This window comes from Lolium perenne, chromosome 1, assembly GCF_019359855.2.
Source record: "Lolium perenne isolate Kyuss_39 chromosome 1, Kyuss_2.0, whole genome shotgun sequence".
In the NCBI taxonomy this organism is placed as follows: Eukaryota; Viridiplantae; Streptophyta; class Magnoliopsida; order Poales; family Poaceae; genus Lolium; species Lolium perenne.
Genome location: NC_067244.2, coordinates 196,375,783 through 196,393,335, shown reverse-complemented (window position 1 = coordinate 196,393,335; position 17,553 = coordinate 196,375,783). Strand labels below are relative to the sequence as shown.

Sequence of the window (17,553 nt, the reverse complement as noted above, 5' to 3'; positions counted from 1 at the left end):
GGGAGGCCACCACCCACCGGCGCAAGGCTGTGAGGAGTGCAGGAGTCCGCCAGCAGGAAGCTGAGAGCGGGTTTACCTTTTTCATATAGTATATTAATTTTATTACCTTTTATTTGATAAAAATACGTTATAAAAAAGTGAAAACAAATGAGAGAAGTCCACTTTACCCCCTCAAACTTGTCTCAAGGTTTAGTTTGCAACCCTGAATTTTTATTTGTTTCAAGTTTCAACATCAAACTTGAGAAACTATTCAGAATACACCCCTTTTATTGTTTTTATTGCAACCTCGCCTTTTTCATGTACGATAAATCAACGCCCGAGTTAAAATATAACCATATTTGTATGTACCTCCTCATACATGCATGCTAGGACTGGTATACCAAAATCAACGAATGCGCGTTTGTATGTTCTCAGTCAGCGACAACATATTTCTTTCTTGTATATCTCACATGTGAGATCTCAATACATGTACTGAGTATGTTTAGTTAAAATACATGATAAACCCGGCTGATGTGTATATAAAATTGGCTTAAACCAGTTAGGGATGGTGAAAGTGGTGTATTCCAAACGGTTTTTAAAATTTAGGGTTGAAACTTAAAACAAATAAGAGTTAAGTGTTGTAAACTGAACTTTAGAACAAATTTAGGGTGGTAAACTGGACTTTTCTCAAAACAAATTACATTACCAAAATCCCGTCTGAAAAGGAACCTCGTATTATTCCGTTTAGGATTCAGCTCATATACAACAAAGTGGGAAAAAAACTTGATGCGATGTGTATGGGCTGCACAAGCAGCACACACATTTTGCATAGATGAAGACATGAAATGGCACTTCATTAGTTTCTATACGGAATAAACACAGAAATCACAGGAGTCCACTATACAACATCATTATTTATGATTGCATCGAAGAGATTCTTGATTCTTCCTAGGCAAGTGAACGTGACCACATCTCCAGTTCACATTCAGTAAAAAAAACTGCATAGAAAAAGATTCTAGTGATACCCAGATTTCAGAATAAGATAGTGTACTGCATTGCAGTTAGGACAGTGGCGAAGCTGAACTCACTCGACAGGCCGAACCTCACCGGCCATCATACTGAGAAACTCCTGCATCCGTGATCCTGTTTAACAAGACTTCATGCTGAGAAACTCTTGCAGACCATTCCACGACATATATCAAAGGGGCATATAATCGAACACCTTCCGCGCAGCTCCACACGCGAAGCCTGAAAAAACCAAGTGATGAGAGCCCTTGCATAGTTCCATACTTTCATTGACCTGCCGTGCAGGTGCTAGTTCAACTCCCCTACCCTATCCATGGCCAGACAACAAAGCTACCGGCAGCATGAATTAGCAGCAGATCGATCACCTCGGCTCCATAACGCACCGGAAGCAAAAGGCCCCCTCTCAGCTTCGCCAAGGTCGCCCGCCCATCCCCAAATTCCTTCTCAGTGTCGGCAATGTCGAGCTGGGGCGGAACTTCGGCCGTGGCAATATCCATCTTGATCTTGTGCAGAAATTCCGGCGGGACTTCGCGCTGGATTTCGATTTCGGTCGAGGGGCAGAAGTCCTTTGTATGAGGAGATCGAAGAACACAACCCGTGCTCGTGTTGGAGACGCGAGGGTGACCGAGGCTAGGGCGTTGGCACCCGGTTCGAGGCTGCGGATCTGGCTGATGGTCGAGGCAGCTGCTGGCGAACTCCGCCCGCGCCCTAGCGCCTCTCCCCTCACAGGCCGCACCGCTGCTGCGACTCGAGGGCCACCCGACTGCGCGCCCCTTCTCCTCTGGCTCGTGCTCGCCATCGGCCTCACCATCCGCCGCTTCAAGTTCTGCGACCGCCCTCTTCCCGTCGCCCGACCGGCTCGTCTCCTCCCCGACCTCTGCTCGTCAACGGACCCGCGTCCGTCTCCTGCAGCAACTCGTCGCTGCTCGCGTAGTGCTTGGACGCCCTGCCGTCCCGCTGTTCCTCGCGCCCGTAGGCCGAGCGCCGCCAGCACCGCTCCCCGCGGCCGGCCTCTATTTCGTCCTCGCGCGCCCCCGTGAAATTCGCCGCCGCCTCGTCCTGGACGCGGTGGAGAACGGTTGACAAAGAAAAGAAAAGAACCAAACGAATCGGTACCACGGTGGCACTTTGCTGTAATATGGGATTTGGTGGGAGGGTAAAACCGTCCAACGAAAAGTTGGACGAAAATTCTGGCAGAAACCTTAGCTCCTTTATTATTAGGTATATATATATATAGATATAGATTTAAATAAAGTTGATTCAAATAATATTTAGATAAACTTGAGTCAATTAATATGTCCGCAAAAGAAGTCAATTAATATGAATCAGAGAAAGTAAAATCAATTGGTTAACCATGTGCCCTAGGTTTATCAAGTTGTTGGTTGCAGCTTAGGAAACCAGTGGAACTCAAGAGATCAAGGTATGCATAAATACACCATCAATGTAACTTAATCCCAAAGAAATCATATTTACTTTTTTTTCTAATGATTTCTTGCAACTTTTGAAGACAAATTTGAATAATGCAATCTCGATGCAGCAAGTTTTGAATTCGTACTCCTTCCAACCAATAAGATATATATATATAGAGAGAGAGAGAAAAATTCTGTAAGTTCGATCAATGTTATAGAGAAAAATATAAACATTTATGGTACAAATCAGTATTAATAGATTCATCGTAAAATACACTTTTATAGTGTGTTTTCATGCTGGAGATGTTTACATGTTTTCTCTTTATATTTGGTAAAACTTTATAAGCTCTGCCCTTTGATTAAATTTATAAGCCTTATATTCATCAGGACGGAGGTAGTATTGTGCAAATTCACGACACTTGGTTAGTATGTCAATTTAGTCGCCTCAAATACTCATGTGGTTTACCCTGAAACGGATATCTTTGTATCTTTTTTTCTTTATTGTTATTTCTAACTCATATTTATGAGATAATAAAATATGGCAAAAGCTATACCAAAAATTGGTTCACGTAAGAAAGTGCGTATTGGTTTACGTAGGAATGCACGTTTTAGTTTACGGAAGAGTGCGCGTAGAATAACAAAAGGGGTTATTCATGTTCAAGCTAGTTTCAACAATACCATTATAACTGTTACAGACCCACAAGGTCGGGTGGTTTTCTGGTCCTCTGCGGGTACTTGTGGATTCAAAAGCTCAAGAAAAGCATCACCTTATGCTGGTCAAAGAACAGCAGTAGATGCTATTCGTACAGTAGGTTTGCAACGAGCAGAAGTTATGGTAAAGGGTCCTGGTAGTGGAAGAGATGCCGCATTACGAGCCATTGCTAAAAGCGGTGTGCGATTATGTTGTATACGGGATGTAACACCTATGCCGCATAATGGATGTCGACCGCCTAAAAAAAGAATGTATCCTAATTTTTGGCCTAATTCTTCTTCTGATGATCGATTCAACCTCTGATCAAAAAGATGAGAAGAAAGGCTGAAATGCCAACGGACCTCTGTCTATTCTCTAATTCACCCGATCCGATAGTACCCGTTTTTGGAACGTCCAGTGCCAAAGTCACTGAATGGGTAAGTCACCAATCCAATCCCTTTGACAAATCGGGTGTCATATTAGATTTTTTTCTTTTCATTTTGGATTTTAAAACATATACGTAAAACACAATCTACTAAATTTATTCTTTGATCTAAATTTTACTTAACTAGTATTTATAATACTTCAGGAGCTAATGAAACTATTTTGGTAAAATTCAATTCTCTCAATTCTTCGGCAATCTATGTATTAGATTATTCGTCCGAGCCATATCAAATTGAAAATATCTGAAATCCAATTCCATTATAGAAATTGGAATCAAATCCATTCTATATAGAAAAATGCATTTGCTAATTAGAGAAATAAAAAAAAGTTCAATAAATTCTATAATTTTATTTAAAGATATCTTCTACTTAAGCATATCAAGCTAACTTTATCTGTAAGAAGTTTTAGTATATAACTTCGATCATAGGGATCGATTTCTAGTCGCGTAGCTTCATAATAATTTTGCAAAGCTTCCGCATAATTTCCTTCGGATTGAGCCAACATCCGTTACGGTCGTTCATTCTATTCAAAAAATCTCCGTTGCAAAACCGTACATGAGGTTTTCATCTCATACGGCTCCTCCCTTCTGTACATAGTACTAAGCGAAATAATCTATAGAATAAAAATAGAATTAGTCCCGTCTCATTATGAATTGAAAGGGGCTGGTATTTTTCCAAGAAATCTCTAGCCAACCTTCCCGCAAGAAGTTTTTCTTAACACCAATGAATTCTATTAATGCTAGAAGAAAACGATAGCTCCAAGAATTTCTTTGTTCTCAACGCCCCCTACTTAGAAGAATTAGCCACTTCAACGATCTTTGATGGTTATAGGGGTATCCAAAGTACAAACCTGATGGTTGTTTGTTATCCCAACCATTCTTCCCAGCCCCGATACCGATCAGGAAAGGGCTAATTTCTAACAAAGTTTTTCTCTTGTTGATTCCTTTCCTATTTCTAGGTGTAGTGCTTTTATCCCCTATGCTGCCTACTGGTACTAATAGAGTAGAATGGGCCTGGCCTCTAATCCATAACCTATCCTGTAGGTGTAACCTTTCGCTCAATACTAAAATCCATAATTGAAGCATCTGAGGCCGCATCAATCGAGGATACACGACAGAAGGAATTGTTAGTTCACCTCACCTTCCCGAAGCGTGGGTTTGCTTTACTAATACTGTTCTCTCTATGCGAAACCCCTCTCTTTCTCGGAAGACTGAGGTATAGGTAGGGCTAAAAAAACAAAAAAAAAAGAGTCAAATCGCACCATCTCTATAATAAGTAAATGCCTTTTTTCTCCTGAGGTTGTCGGAATTATTCGCAATAAAATATTGGCTACAACTCGCCTGCATGAAGCAGGAATCGCTAGTAATCGCCGGTCAGCCATACGGCGGTGAATCCGTTCCCGGGCCTTGTACACACCGCCCGTCACACTATAGGAGTTGGCCATGTTTGAAGTCATTACCCTTAACCGTAAGGAGGGGGATGCCTAAGGCTAGGCTTGCGACTGGAGTGAAGTCGTAACAAGGTAGTTGTACTGGAAGGTGCGGCTGGATCACCTCCTTTTCAGGGAGAGCTAATGCTTATGCTTATTGGGTATTTTGGTTTGACACATATATACTGTGTACACTCTGTGTATCTTCTATCCTACAGGAATTCCGTTATAGGAATTCAATAGGAATTGAGTTGTTGTTATGGTAAGTTAACACGGTTCATTATTAAACCGTGGATTTGATTTACCAAATCCTTCATTATTGTATACACTTTGATAGATATAGCGCAACCCAAATCAATTACTAATTCTTATTTTACAAGTTATTAATAGGCTCCTTTCTTATAAACCAATGCTTCCATAGATTCGATCGTGGTTTATTTACAATTATAACTTCCACACCTATTCATTTGTCATTTGGGAGAATTTCCCATATAAAGAAAGAAAAAGAGTCAAAGAAAGGATGGGAGCTGTTTTGTTTCCCATGTCAAATCAAAAAAAAGAGGTCAAAGATACCATAACAATGTGTATCAGAGAGATTTCCTATCTTTTCTTTCAACTCAGGGGAAATACGGTCGGGTGGCGCTAATTCGAATCCCTCAGGCAAAATAAGAACAGCACCCACATTCAACCCTCCCTTTTTTCCATTAGCAAGAACTTGTTTCAATTGCATATCATAAGGAATTCGAAGAACTGCTTCAAATACAGTATCGGGAAGCACTGCTTGGGGAACTTCAATATCCACGGGCTTGCTAATTAATTAATTAATTAATCCAAATTATTCATATTAAATAATTGGAATTATTTTTTGATAGGTCAATTCATATTATTCCAAAACCTTATTATTTGTTTGTTTGTTGCCTAGAAAAACCTTTTGGTTTTGGATGCTCATTGCCACTCGAAAATGATTTTGATTTTGCTAAAGAATAAGCATGTACTATGGAAAAATAAGTCTTTTTCTTCCAAATATTTTTACGAATACGCTTTTTTGACATTGGGAATTGCTATTCTTTCTACTTCTCGAGGGATAATGACAGATCGAGAGGCTCGACTAAACATAATTGGAGGAGAAGTCTTATGTTATATATGGTAATCGCTGTGGCTATAGTACCCGAATTCTATCTGGACCTTCCTATTTTGAAAATAAAAATGGAAAAATAGGAGAAAAAATAAAAATGACAGAAAAAAATAGGAGAGAAAAAAAAAACCCGAGAGAAGCAAAAGTCACTTTTGAAGGTTTAGTTACGGATCCATAAAAAACCATATAGTTTTCCTAAAAAAACCAGGATACATTATCCAAAAATGTTCCATCTTCTTAGAAAAGTGGATTTGTTCCAAAAAAGTTCCTGAAGCTGCTAATGGTAAGCAAGAAGATTGTTTACGAAGAAACAACAAGAAAAATTCATATTCTGATACATAAGAGTTATATAGGAATCGAAATAGTCTTTTATTTTCTTTTTTTAAAAGAAAAATAGATTTCATTGAAGTAATAAAACTATTCCAATTTGAATAATTGTTGAGAAAGAATCGCAATAAATGCAAAGATGGACAAGGCATTGGATATTGATATTGAAGCCCTATATGATAGATATTTAGGTTTCCCGTAGCTTGTTCGGGACGATAGGAATGATTGTTTTATGCACTTCGTGGAGAGTGTGTTTCAGAGAATTAGGGTGTGTTTGTAGCATGCGTAAGCTATCTCACCTCGTACATGCTAACTCTAGCCATGTTGACTAAATACCATGGAGTTTGGTAGTGTTGTGTTTGATATCTTCTAGAAGCTAAATTGTGCTGAGCTAACATCTTGTTTGGTAGGTTGTGGGAGTTAAGATAGGCCAAGCATCTAGTTGCTTCCTCGTAAGGTGAGGATACCATCACGATTGTGTTTATTAGAACAAATGCATAAGAATATAATCGCTACATTTATTTCATATTGAGGTTTACGTCTCAACCGCAAGAACCTTGAGTAGGGAAATAAAAGGCTATAGAAAAATTAAAAGCAATGAGGCCAGTAGAGATATTGCAATCAAATCCGGTTTTAGATATAGATGAAGGGGTTGGCATGAAAATGGATGGAACGGGGGCTCGGGACCCAGATAGGTCTACTGGCATGGCTAGGGTATCTGGACACGCCATGGGCGCCTGATGTCTACGTTCCCCCTCCTTTCCTGTAGACAGTGTTGGGCCTCCAAGAGCAGAGGTTTGTAGAACAGCAGCAAGTTTTCCCTTAAGTGGATCACCCAAGGTTTATCGAACTCAGGGAGGAAGAGGTCAAAGATATCCCTCTCATGCAACCCTGCAACCACAAAGCAAGAAGTCTCTTGTGTCCCCAACACACCTAATAGGTGCACTAGTTCGGCGAAGAGATAGTGAAATACAGGTGGTATGAATATATATGAACAGTAGCAACGGTGCCGTAAAATAGCTTGCGGCGTGTAGTTGATGGTGGTAGTATTGCAGCAGAGTAATGCAAAGAAACAAGAAACAAGCGTAGTAACGCAGCGGTATTTAGGAACAAGGCCTAGGGATTACACTTTCACTAGTGGATACTCTCAACATTGATCACATAAATGTAATAGATAAATGCATACTCTACACTTTTGTTGGATGATGAACACATTGCGTAGGATTACACGAACCCTCAATGCCGGAGTTAACAAGCTCCACAATAATGCTCATATTTAAGTAACCTTATAGTGTAAGATAGATCAACAGACTAAACCAAGTACTAACATAGCATGCACACTGTCACCTTCATGCATATGTAGGAGGAATAGATCACATCAATATTATCATAGCAATAGTTAACTTCGCAATCTACAAGAGATCATGATCATAGCATAAACCAAGTACTAACACGGTGCACACACTGTCACCTTTACACACGTGCAGGAGGAATAGAACTACTTTAATAACTTTGCTAGAGTAGCACATAGATAAATTGTGATACAAACTCATATGAATCTCAATCATGTAAAGCAGCTCATGAGATCATTGTATTGAGGTACATGGGAGAGATGAACCACATAGCTACCGGTACAGCCCCGAGCCTCGATGGAGAACTACTCCCTCCTCATGGGAGCAGCAGCGGTGATGAAGATGGCGGTGGAGATGGCAGCGGTGTTGATGGAGAAGCCTTCCGGGGGCACTTCCCCGTTCCGGCGACGTGCCGGAACAGAGACTCCTGTCCCCCAGATCTTGGCTTCGCGATGGCGGCGGCTCTGGAAGGTTTCTGTGGGTTTCGTCGAACGTACTGCGTTTTTAGGTCGAAAGGGCTTTTATAGGCGAAGAGGCGGCGCAGGGGGGCACCTGGAGGCGCCACACCCTAGGCCGGCGCGGCCTAGGCCTGGCCCGCGCCGCCATGTGGTGTGGTGGCCCCCTGGCCCCTCTCCGACTCTTCTTCGGTGTTCTGGACGCTTCCGGGAAAAATAGGAGGTTTGGCGTTGATTTCGTCCAATTCCGAGAATATTGCCCGAACAGCCTTTCTGGAACCAAAAACAGCAAAAACAGAACCGGCACCGTGGCATCTTGTTAATAGGTTAGTTCCGGAAAATGCATGAAAATGATATAAAGTGTGAACAAAACATGTTGGTATTGTCATAAAACAAGCATGGAACATCGGAAATTATAGATACGTTGGAGACGTATCAGCATCCCCAAGCTTAGTTCCTACTCGTCCTCGAGTAGGTAAACGATAAAAGATAATTTCTGAGGTGACATGCTACCAACATAATCTTAATCATACCACTGTAAAGCATATGAGATGAATGCAGCGATTCGAAACAATGTAAATGCAATGAGTAAACAAGTGAATCATATAGCAAAGACTTTTCATGAATAGTACTTTCGAGACAAGCATCAATAAGTCTTGCATAAGAGTTACTCATAAAGCAATAAATTCATAGTAGAGACATTGAAGCAACACAATGGAAGATTAAGTTTCAGCGGTTGCTTTCAACTTGTAACATGTATATCTCATGGATAGTTGTCAATGCAAAGCAATATAACAAATGCAATAAGCAAGTATATAAGAATCAATGCACAGTTCACACAAGTGTTTGCTTCTTGAGGTGGAGAAAGATAGGTGAACTGACTCAACAATAAAAGTAAAAGAATGGTCCTTCAAAGAGGAAAGCATCAATTGCTATATTTGTGCTAGAGCTTTTATTTTGAAAACATGAAACAATTTTGTCAACGGTAGTAATAAAGCATATGTATCATGTAAATTATATCTTACAAGTTGCAAGCCTCATGCATAGTATACTAATAGTGCCCGCACCTTGTCCTAATTAGCTTGGACTACCGGATCATCACAATGCACATGTTTTAACCAAGTGTCACAAAGGGGTACCTCTATGCCGCCTGTACAAAGGTCTAAGGAGAAAGCTCGCATTGGATTTCTCGCTATTGATTATTCTCAACTTAGACATCCATACCGGGACAACATAGACAACAGATAATGGACTCCTCTTTTATGCATAAGCATGTAACAACAATTAATAATTTTCTCATATGAGATTGAGGATATATGTCCAAAACTGAAACTTCCACCATGGATCATGGCTTTAGTTAGCGGCCCAATGTTCTTCTCTAACAATATGCATGCTTAACCATAGGGTGGTAGATCTCTCTTACTTCAGACAAGACGGACATGCATCGCAACTCACATGAAATTCAACAATGAATAGTTGATGGCGTCCCCAGTGAACATGGTTATCGCACAACAAGCAACTTAATAAGAGATAAAGTGCATAATTACATATTCAATACCACAATAGTTTTTAAGCTATTTGTCCCATGAGCTATATATTGCAAAGGTGAATGATGGAATTTTAAAGGTAGCACTCAAGCAATTTACTTTGGAATGGCGGAAAATACCATGTAGTAGGTAGGTATGGTGGACACAAATGGCATAGTGTTGTTTGGCTCAAGGATTTGGATGCATGAGAAGTATTCCCTCTCGATACAAGGTTTAGGCTAGCAAGGTTGTTTGAAGCAAACACAAGCACGAACTAGTACAGCAAAACTCACATAAAAGACATATTACAAGCATTATAAAACTATACATCGTCTTCCTTGTTGTTCAAACATCTTACTAGAAAATATCTAGACTCTAGAGAAACCACTCATGCAAACCCAAATTTTAACAAGCTCTATGTATTTCCTCACTAATGGGTGCAAGGTATATGATGCAAGAGCTTAAACAAGAGCACAACAATTGCCAAGTATCACATTATTCAAGACATCACACCAATTTCTACATGTAGCATTTTCCAATTCCAACCATATAATAATTTAACGAAGCAGTTTCAACCTTCGCCATGAATATTATGAGCTAAGAACACATGTGTTCATACGAACCAGCGGAGCGTGTCTCTCTCCCACACAAGCATTTATTCAAACACAAACAAAAACAAAAAACAAACCGACGCTCCAAGTAAAGTACATAAGATGTGACTGAATAAAAATATAGTTTCAGGGGAGGAACCTGATAATGTTGTCGATGAAGAAGGGGATGCCTTGGGCATCCCCAAGCTTAGACGCTTGAGTCTTCTTGATATATGCAGGGGTGAACCACCGGGGCATCCCCAAGCTTAGAGCTTTCACTCTCCTTGATCATAGTATATCATCCTCCTCTCTTGACCCTTGAAAACTTCCTCCACACCAAACTCGAAACAACTCATTAGAGGGTTAGTGCACAATAAAAATTAACATATTCAGAGGTGACACAATCATTCTTAACACTTCTGGACATTGCATAATGCTACTGGACATTAGTGGATCAAAGAAATTCATCCAACATAGCAAAAGAGGCAATGCGAAATAAAAGGCAGAATCTGTCAAAACAGAACAGTTCGTATTGACGAATTTTAAAATGGCACCAGACTTGCTCAAATGAAAATGCTCAAATTGAATGAAAGTTGCGTACATATCTGAGGATCATGCACGTAAATTGGCTTAATTTTCTGAGCTACCTACAGGGAGGTGGACTCAGATTCGTGACAGCAAAGAAATCTGGAACTGCGCAGTAATCCAAATCTAGTACTTACTTTTCTATCAACGGCTTAACTTGGCACAACAAAACACAAAACTAAGATAAGGAGAGGTTGCTACAGTAGTAAACAACTTCCAAGACACAAATATAAAACAAAGTACTGTAGCAAAATAACACATGGGTTATCTCCCAAGAAGTTCTTTTCTTTATAGCCATTAAGATGGGCTCAGTAGCTTTAATGATGCACTCGCAAGAAATAGTATTTGAGGCAAAAGAGAGCATCAAGAGGCAAATTCAAAACACATTTAAGTCTAACATGCTTCCTATGCATAGGAATGTTGTAAATAAACAAGTTCATGAAGAGCAAAGTAACAAGCATAGGAAGATAAAACAAGTGTAGCTTCAAAAATTTCAGCACATAGAGAGGCATTTTAGTAACATGAAAATTTCTACAACCATATTTTCCTCTCTCATAATAACTTTGAGTAGCAACATGAGCAAACTCAACAATATAACTATCACATAAAGCATTCTTATCATGAGTCTCATGCATAAAATTATTACTCTCCACATAAGCATAATCAATTTTATTAGTTGTAGTGGGAGCAAATTCAACAAAGTAGCTATCATTATTATTCTCATCAAGTGTAGGAGGCATAGTATAATCACAACAAAATTTACTCTCCATAGTAGGTGGCACCAAAAGACCACTATCATTATAATCATCATAAATAGGAGGCAAAGTATCATCAAAGAAAGTTTTCTCCTCAATGCTTGGGGGACTAAAAATATCATGCTCATCAAAGCCAGCTTCCCCAAGCTTAGAATTTTCCATATCATTAGCAACAATGGTGTTCAAAGCGTTCATACTAATATCATTGCTACTAGCATGCAAATAAGATTCCATAGGTTTTTTAATTTTCGCATTAAACCATTCATGTCTTGACTCAGAAATAGAATAAAAAGCTCACGGATGTTTTCCATTATGCCTTACTAGTGTAAACAAGAAACAAAAAGTTGCAATTGCAGGATCTAAAGGAAATAGCTTCGAGTACTTACAGTCGCGGAAATAGCTTAGTAGCCGAGATCCGGAGTGTGAGTACCTTTTACCTTTCCTCCCCGCAACGGCGCCAGAAAAGTGCTTGATGTCTACGTTCCCCCTCCTTTCCTGTAGACAGTGTTGGGCCTCCAAGAGCGAGAGGTTTGTAGAACAGCAGCAAGTTTTCCCTTAAGTGGATCACCCAAGGTTTATCGAACTCAGGAGGAAGAGGTCAAAGATATCCCTCTCATGCAACCCCGCAACCACAAAGCAAGAAGTCTCTTGTGTCCCCAACACACCTAATAGGTGCACTAGTTCGGCGAAGAGATAGTGAAATACAGGTGGTATGAATATATATGAACAAGAGCAACGGTGCCGAGAAAAATAGCTTGCTGGCGTGTAGTTGATGGTGGTAGTATTGCAGCAGTAGTAACGCAAAGAAACAAGAAACAAGCAGTAGTAATGCAGCGGTATTTAGGAACAAGGCCTAGGGATTACACTTTCACTAGTGGACACTCTCAACATTGATCACATAACAGAATAGATAAATGCATACTCTACACTTTTGTTGGATGATGAACACATTGCGTAGGATTACACGAACCCTCAATGCCGGAGTTAACAAGCTCCACAATAATGCTCATATTTAAGTAACCTTATAGTGTAAGATAGATCAACAGACTAAACCAAGTACTAACATAGCATGCACACTGTCACCTTCATGCATATGTAGGAGGAATAGATCACATCAATATTATCATAGCAATAGTTAACTTCGCAATCTACAAGAGATCATGATCATAGCATAAACCAAGTACTAACACGGTGCACACACTGTCACCTTTACACACGTGCAGGAGGAATAGAACTACTTTAATAACTTTGCTAGAGTAGCACATAGATAAATTGTGATACAAACTCATATGAATCTCAATCATGTAAAGCAGCTCATGAGATCATTGTATTGAGGTACATGGGAGAGATGAACCACATAGCTACCGGTACAGCCCCGAGCCTCGATGGAGAACTACTCCCTCCTCATGGGAGCAGCAGCGGTGATGAAGATGGCGGTGGAGATGGCAGCGGTGTTGATGGAGAAGCCTTCCGGGGGCACTTCCCCGTTCCGGCGACGTGCGGAACAGAGACTCTGTCCCCGCATCTTGGCTTCGCGATGGCGGCGGCTCTGGAAGGTTTCTGTGGGTTTCGTCGAACGTACTGCGTTTTTAGGTCGAAAGGGCTTTTATAGGCGAAGAGGCGGCGCAGGGGGGCACCTGGAGGCGCCACACCCTAGGCCGGCGCGGCCTAGGCCTGGCCCGCGCCGCCATGTGGTGTGGTGGCCCCCTGGCCCCTCTCCGACTCTTCTTCGGTGTTCGGACGCTTCCGGAAAAATAGGAGGTTTGGCGTTGATTTCGTCCAATTCCGAGAATATTGCCCGAACAGCCTTTCTCGAACCAAAAACAGTGAAAAACAGAACCGGCACTGTGGCATCTTGTTAATAGGTTAGTTCCGGAAAATGCATGAAAATGATATAAAGTGTGAACAAAACATGTTGGTATTGTCATAAAACAAGCATGGAACATCGGAAATTATAGATACGTTGGAGACGTATCAGCATCCCCAAGCTTAGTTCCTACTCGTCCTCGAGTAGGTAAACGATAAAAGATAATTTCTGAGGTGACATGCTACCAACATAATCTTAATCATACCACTGTAAAGCATATGAGATGAATGCAGCGATTCGAAACAATGTAAATGCAATGAGTAAACAAGTGAATCATATAGCAAAGACTTTTCATGAATAGTACTTTCGAGACAAGCATCAATAAGTCTTGCATAAGAGTTACTCATAAAGCAATAAATTCATAGTAGAGACATTGAAGCAACACAATGGAAGATTAAGTTTCAGCGGTTGCTTTCAACTTGTAACATGTATATCTCATGGATAGTTGTCAATGCAAAGCAATATAACAAATGCAATAAGCAAGTATATAAGAATCAATGCACAGTTCACACAAGTGTTTGCTTCTTGAGGTGGAGAAAGATAGGTGAACTGACTCAACAATAAAAGTAAAAGAATGGTCCTTCAAAGAGGAAAGCATCAATTGCTATATTTGTGCTAGAGCTTTTATTTTGAAAACATGAAACAATTTTGTCAACGGTAGTAATAAAGCATATGTATCATGTAAATTATATCTTACAAGTTGCAAGCCTCATGCATAGTATACTAATAGTGCCCGCACCTTGTCCTAATTAGCTTGGACTACCGGATCATCACAATGCACATGTTTTAACCAAGTGTCACAAAGGGGTACCTCTATGCCGCCGTACAAAGGTCTAAGGAGAAAGCTCGCATTGGATTTCTCGCTATTGATTATTCTCAACTTAGACATCCATACCGGGACAACATAGACAACAGATAATGGACTCCTCTTTTATGCATAAGCATGTAACAACAATTAATAATTTTCTCATATGAGATTGAGGATATATGTCCAAAACTGAAACTTCCACCATGGATCATGGCTTTAGTTAGCGGCCCAATGTTCTTCTCTAACAATATGCATGCTTAACCATAGGGTGGTAGATCTCTCTTACTTCAGACAAGACGGACATGCATCGCAACTCACATGAAATTCAACAATGAATAGTTGATGGCGTCCCCAGTGAACATGGTTATCGCACAACAAGCAACTTAATAAGAGATAAAGTGCATAATTACATATTCAATACCACAATAGTTTTTAAGCTATTTGTCCCATGAGCTATATATTGCAAAGGTGAATGATGGAATTTTAAAGGTAGCACTCAAGCAATTTACTTTGGAATGGCGGAAAATACCATGTAGTAGGTAGGTATGGTGGACACAAATGGCATAGTGTTGTTTGGCTCAAGGATTTGGATGCATGAGAAGTATTCCCTCTCGATACAAGGTTTAGGCTAGCAAGGTTGTTTGAAGCAAACACAAGCACGAACTAGTACAGCAAAACTCACATAAAAGACATATTACAAGCATTATAAAACTATACATCGTCTTCCTTGTTGTTCAAACATCTTACTAGAAAATATCTAGACTCTAGAGAAACCACTCATGCAAACCCAAATTTTAACAAGCTCTATGTATTTCCTCACTAATGGGTGCAAGGTATATGATGCAAGAGCTTAAACAAGAGCACAACAATTGCCAAGTATCACATTATTCAAGACATCACACCAATTTCTACATGTAGCATTTTCCAATTCCAACCATATAATAATTTAACGAAGCAGTTTCAACCTTCGCCATGAATATTATGAGCTAAGAACACATGTGTTCATACGAACCAGCGGAGCGTGTCTCTCTCCCACACAAGCATTTATTCAAACACAAACAAAAACAAAAAACAAACCGACGCTCCAAGTAAAGTACATAAGATGTGACTGAATAAAAATATAGTTTCAGGGGAGGAACCTGATAATGTTGTCGATGAAGAAGGGGATGCCTTGGGCATCCCCAAGCTTAGACGCTTGAGTCTTCTTGATATATGCAGGGGTGAACCACCGGGGCATCCCCAAGCTTAGAGCTTTCACTCTCCTTGATCATAGTATATCATCCTCCTCTCTTGACCCTTGAAAACTTCCTCCACACCAAACTCGAAACAACTCATTAGAGGGTTAGTGCACAATAAAAATTAACATATTCAGAGGTGACACAATCATTCTTAACACTTCTGGACATTGCATAATGCTACTGGACATTAGTGGATCAAAGAAATTCATCCAACATAGCAAAAGAGGCAATGCGAAATAAAAGGCAGAATCTGTCAAAACAGAACAGTTCGTATTGACGAATTTTAAAATGGCACCAGACTTGCTCAAATGAAAATGCTCAAATTGAATGAAAGTTGCGTACATATCTGAGGATCATGCACGTAAATTGGCTTAATTTTCTGAGCTACCTACAGGGAGGTGGACTCAGATTCGTGACAGCAAAGAAATCTGGAACTGCGCAGTAATCCAAATCTAGTACTTACTTTTCTATCAACGGCTTAACTTGGCACAACAAAACACAAAACTAAGATAAGGAGAGGTTGCTACAGTAGTAAACAACTTCCAAGACACAAATATAAAACAAAGTACTGTAGCAAAATAACACATGGGTTATCTCCCAAGAAGTTCTTTTCTTTATAGCCATTAAGATGGGCTCAGCAGTTTTAATGATGCACTCGCAAGAAATAGTATTTGAGGCAAAAGAGAGCATCAAGAGGCAAATTCAAAACACATTTAAGTCTAACATGCTTCCTATGCATAGGAATGTTGTAAATAAACAAGTTCATGAAGAGCAAAGTAACAAGCATAGGAAGATAAAACAAGTGTAGCTTCAAAAATTTCAGCACATAGAGAGGCATTTTAGTAACATGAAAATTTCTACAACCATATTTTCCTCTCTCATAATAACTTTGAGTAGCAACATGAGCAAACTCAACAATATAACTATCACATAAAGCATTCTTATCATGAGTCTCATGCATAAAATTATTACTCTCCACATAAGCATAATCAATTTTATTAGTTGTAGTGGGAGCAAATTCAACAAAGTAGCTATCATTATTATTCTCATCAAGTGTAGGAGGCATAGTATAATCACAACAAAATTTACTCTCCATAGTAGGTGGCACCAAAAGACCACTATCATTATAATCATCATAAATAGGAGGCAAAGTATCATCAAAGAAAGTTTTCTCCTCAATGCTTGGGGGACTAAAAATATCATGCTCATCAAAGCCAGCTTCCCCAAGCTTAGAATTTTCCATATCATTAGCAACAATGGTGTTCAAAGCGTTCATACTAATATCATTGCTACTAGCATGCAAATAAGATTCCATAGGTTTTTTAATTTTCGCATTAAACCATTCATGTCTTGACTCAGGAAATAGAATAAAAAGCTCACAGATGTTTTCCATTATGCCTTACTAGTGTAAACAAGAAACAAAAAGTTGCAATTGCAGGATCTAAAGGAAATAGCTTCGAGTACTTACAGCGCCGGGAAATAGCTTAGTAGCCGAGATCCGGAGTGTGAGTACCTTTTACCTTTCCTCCCCGGCAACGGCGCCAGAAAAGTGCTTGATGTCTACGTTCCCCCTCCTTTCCTGTAGACAGTGTTGGGCCTCCAAGAGCAGAGGTTTGTAGAACAGCAGCAAGTTTTCCCTTAAGTGGATCACCCAAGGTTTATCGAACTCAGGGAGGAAGAGGTCAAAGATATCCCTCTCATGCAACCCTGCAACCACAAAGCAAGAAGTCTCTTGTGTCCCCAACACACCTAATAGGTGCACTAGTTCGGCGAAGAGATAGTGAAATACAGGTGGTATGAATATATATGAACAGTAGCAACGGTGCCAGAAAATAGCTTGCTGGCGTGTAGTTGATGGTGGTAGTATTGCAGCAGTAGTAACGCAAAGAAACAAGAAACAAGCAGTAGTAATGCAGCAGTATTTAGGAACAAGGCCTA

At 40.0% G+C, this 17,553-nt stretch overlaps 1 long non-coding RNA gene across 1 annotated transcript; it reads right to left on the bottom strand.

The window, feature by feature from the left end:
- Window positions 1-697: 697 nt before the first annotated feature.
- Window positions 698-2,152, bottom strand: LOC127317725 (uncharacterized). Its single transcript, XR_007861433.2, has 2 exons — window positions 1,371-2,152; window positions 698-1,227 (listed from the first exon to the last, which is right to left on the bottom strand). It is a non-coding gene; the product is annotated as an uncharacterized lncRNA (long non-coding RNA).
- Window positions 2,153-17,553: the final 15,401 nt, after the last annotated feature.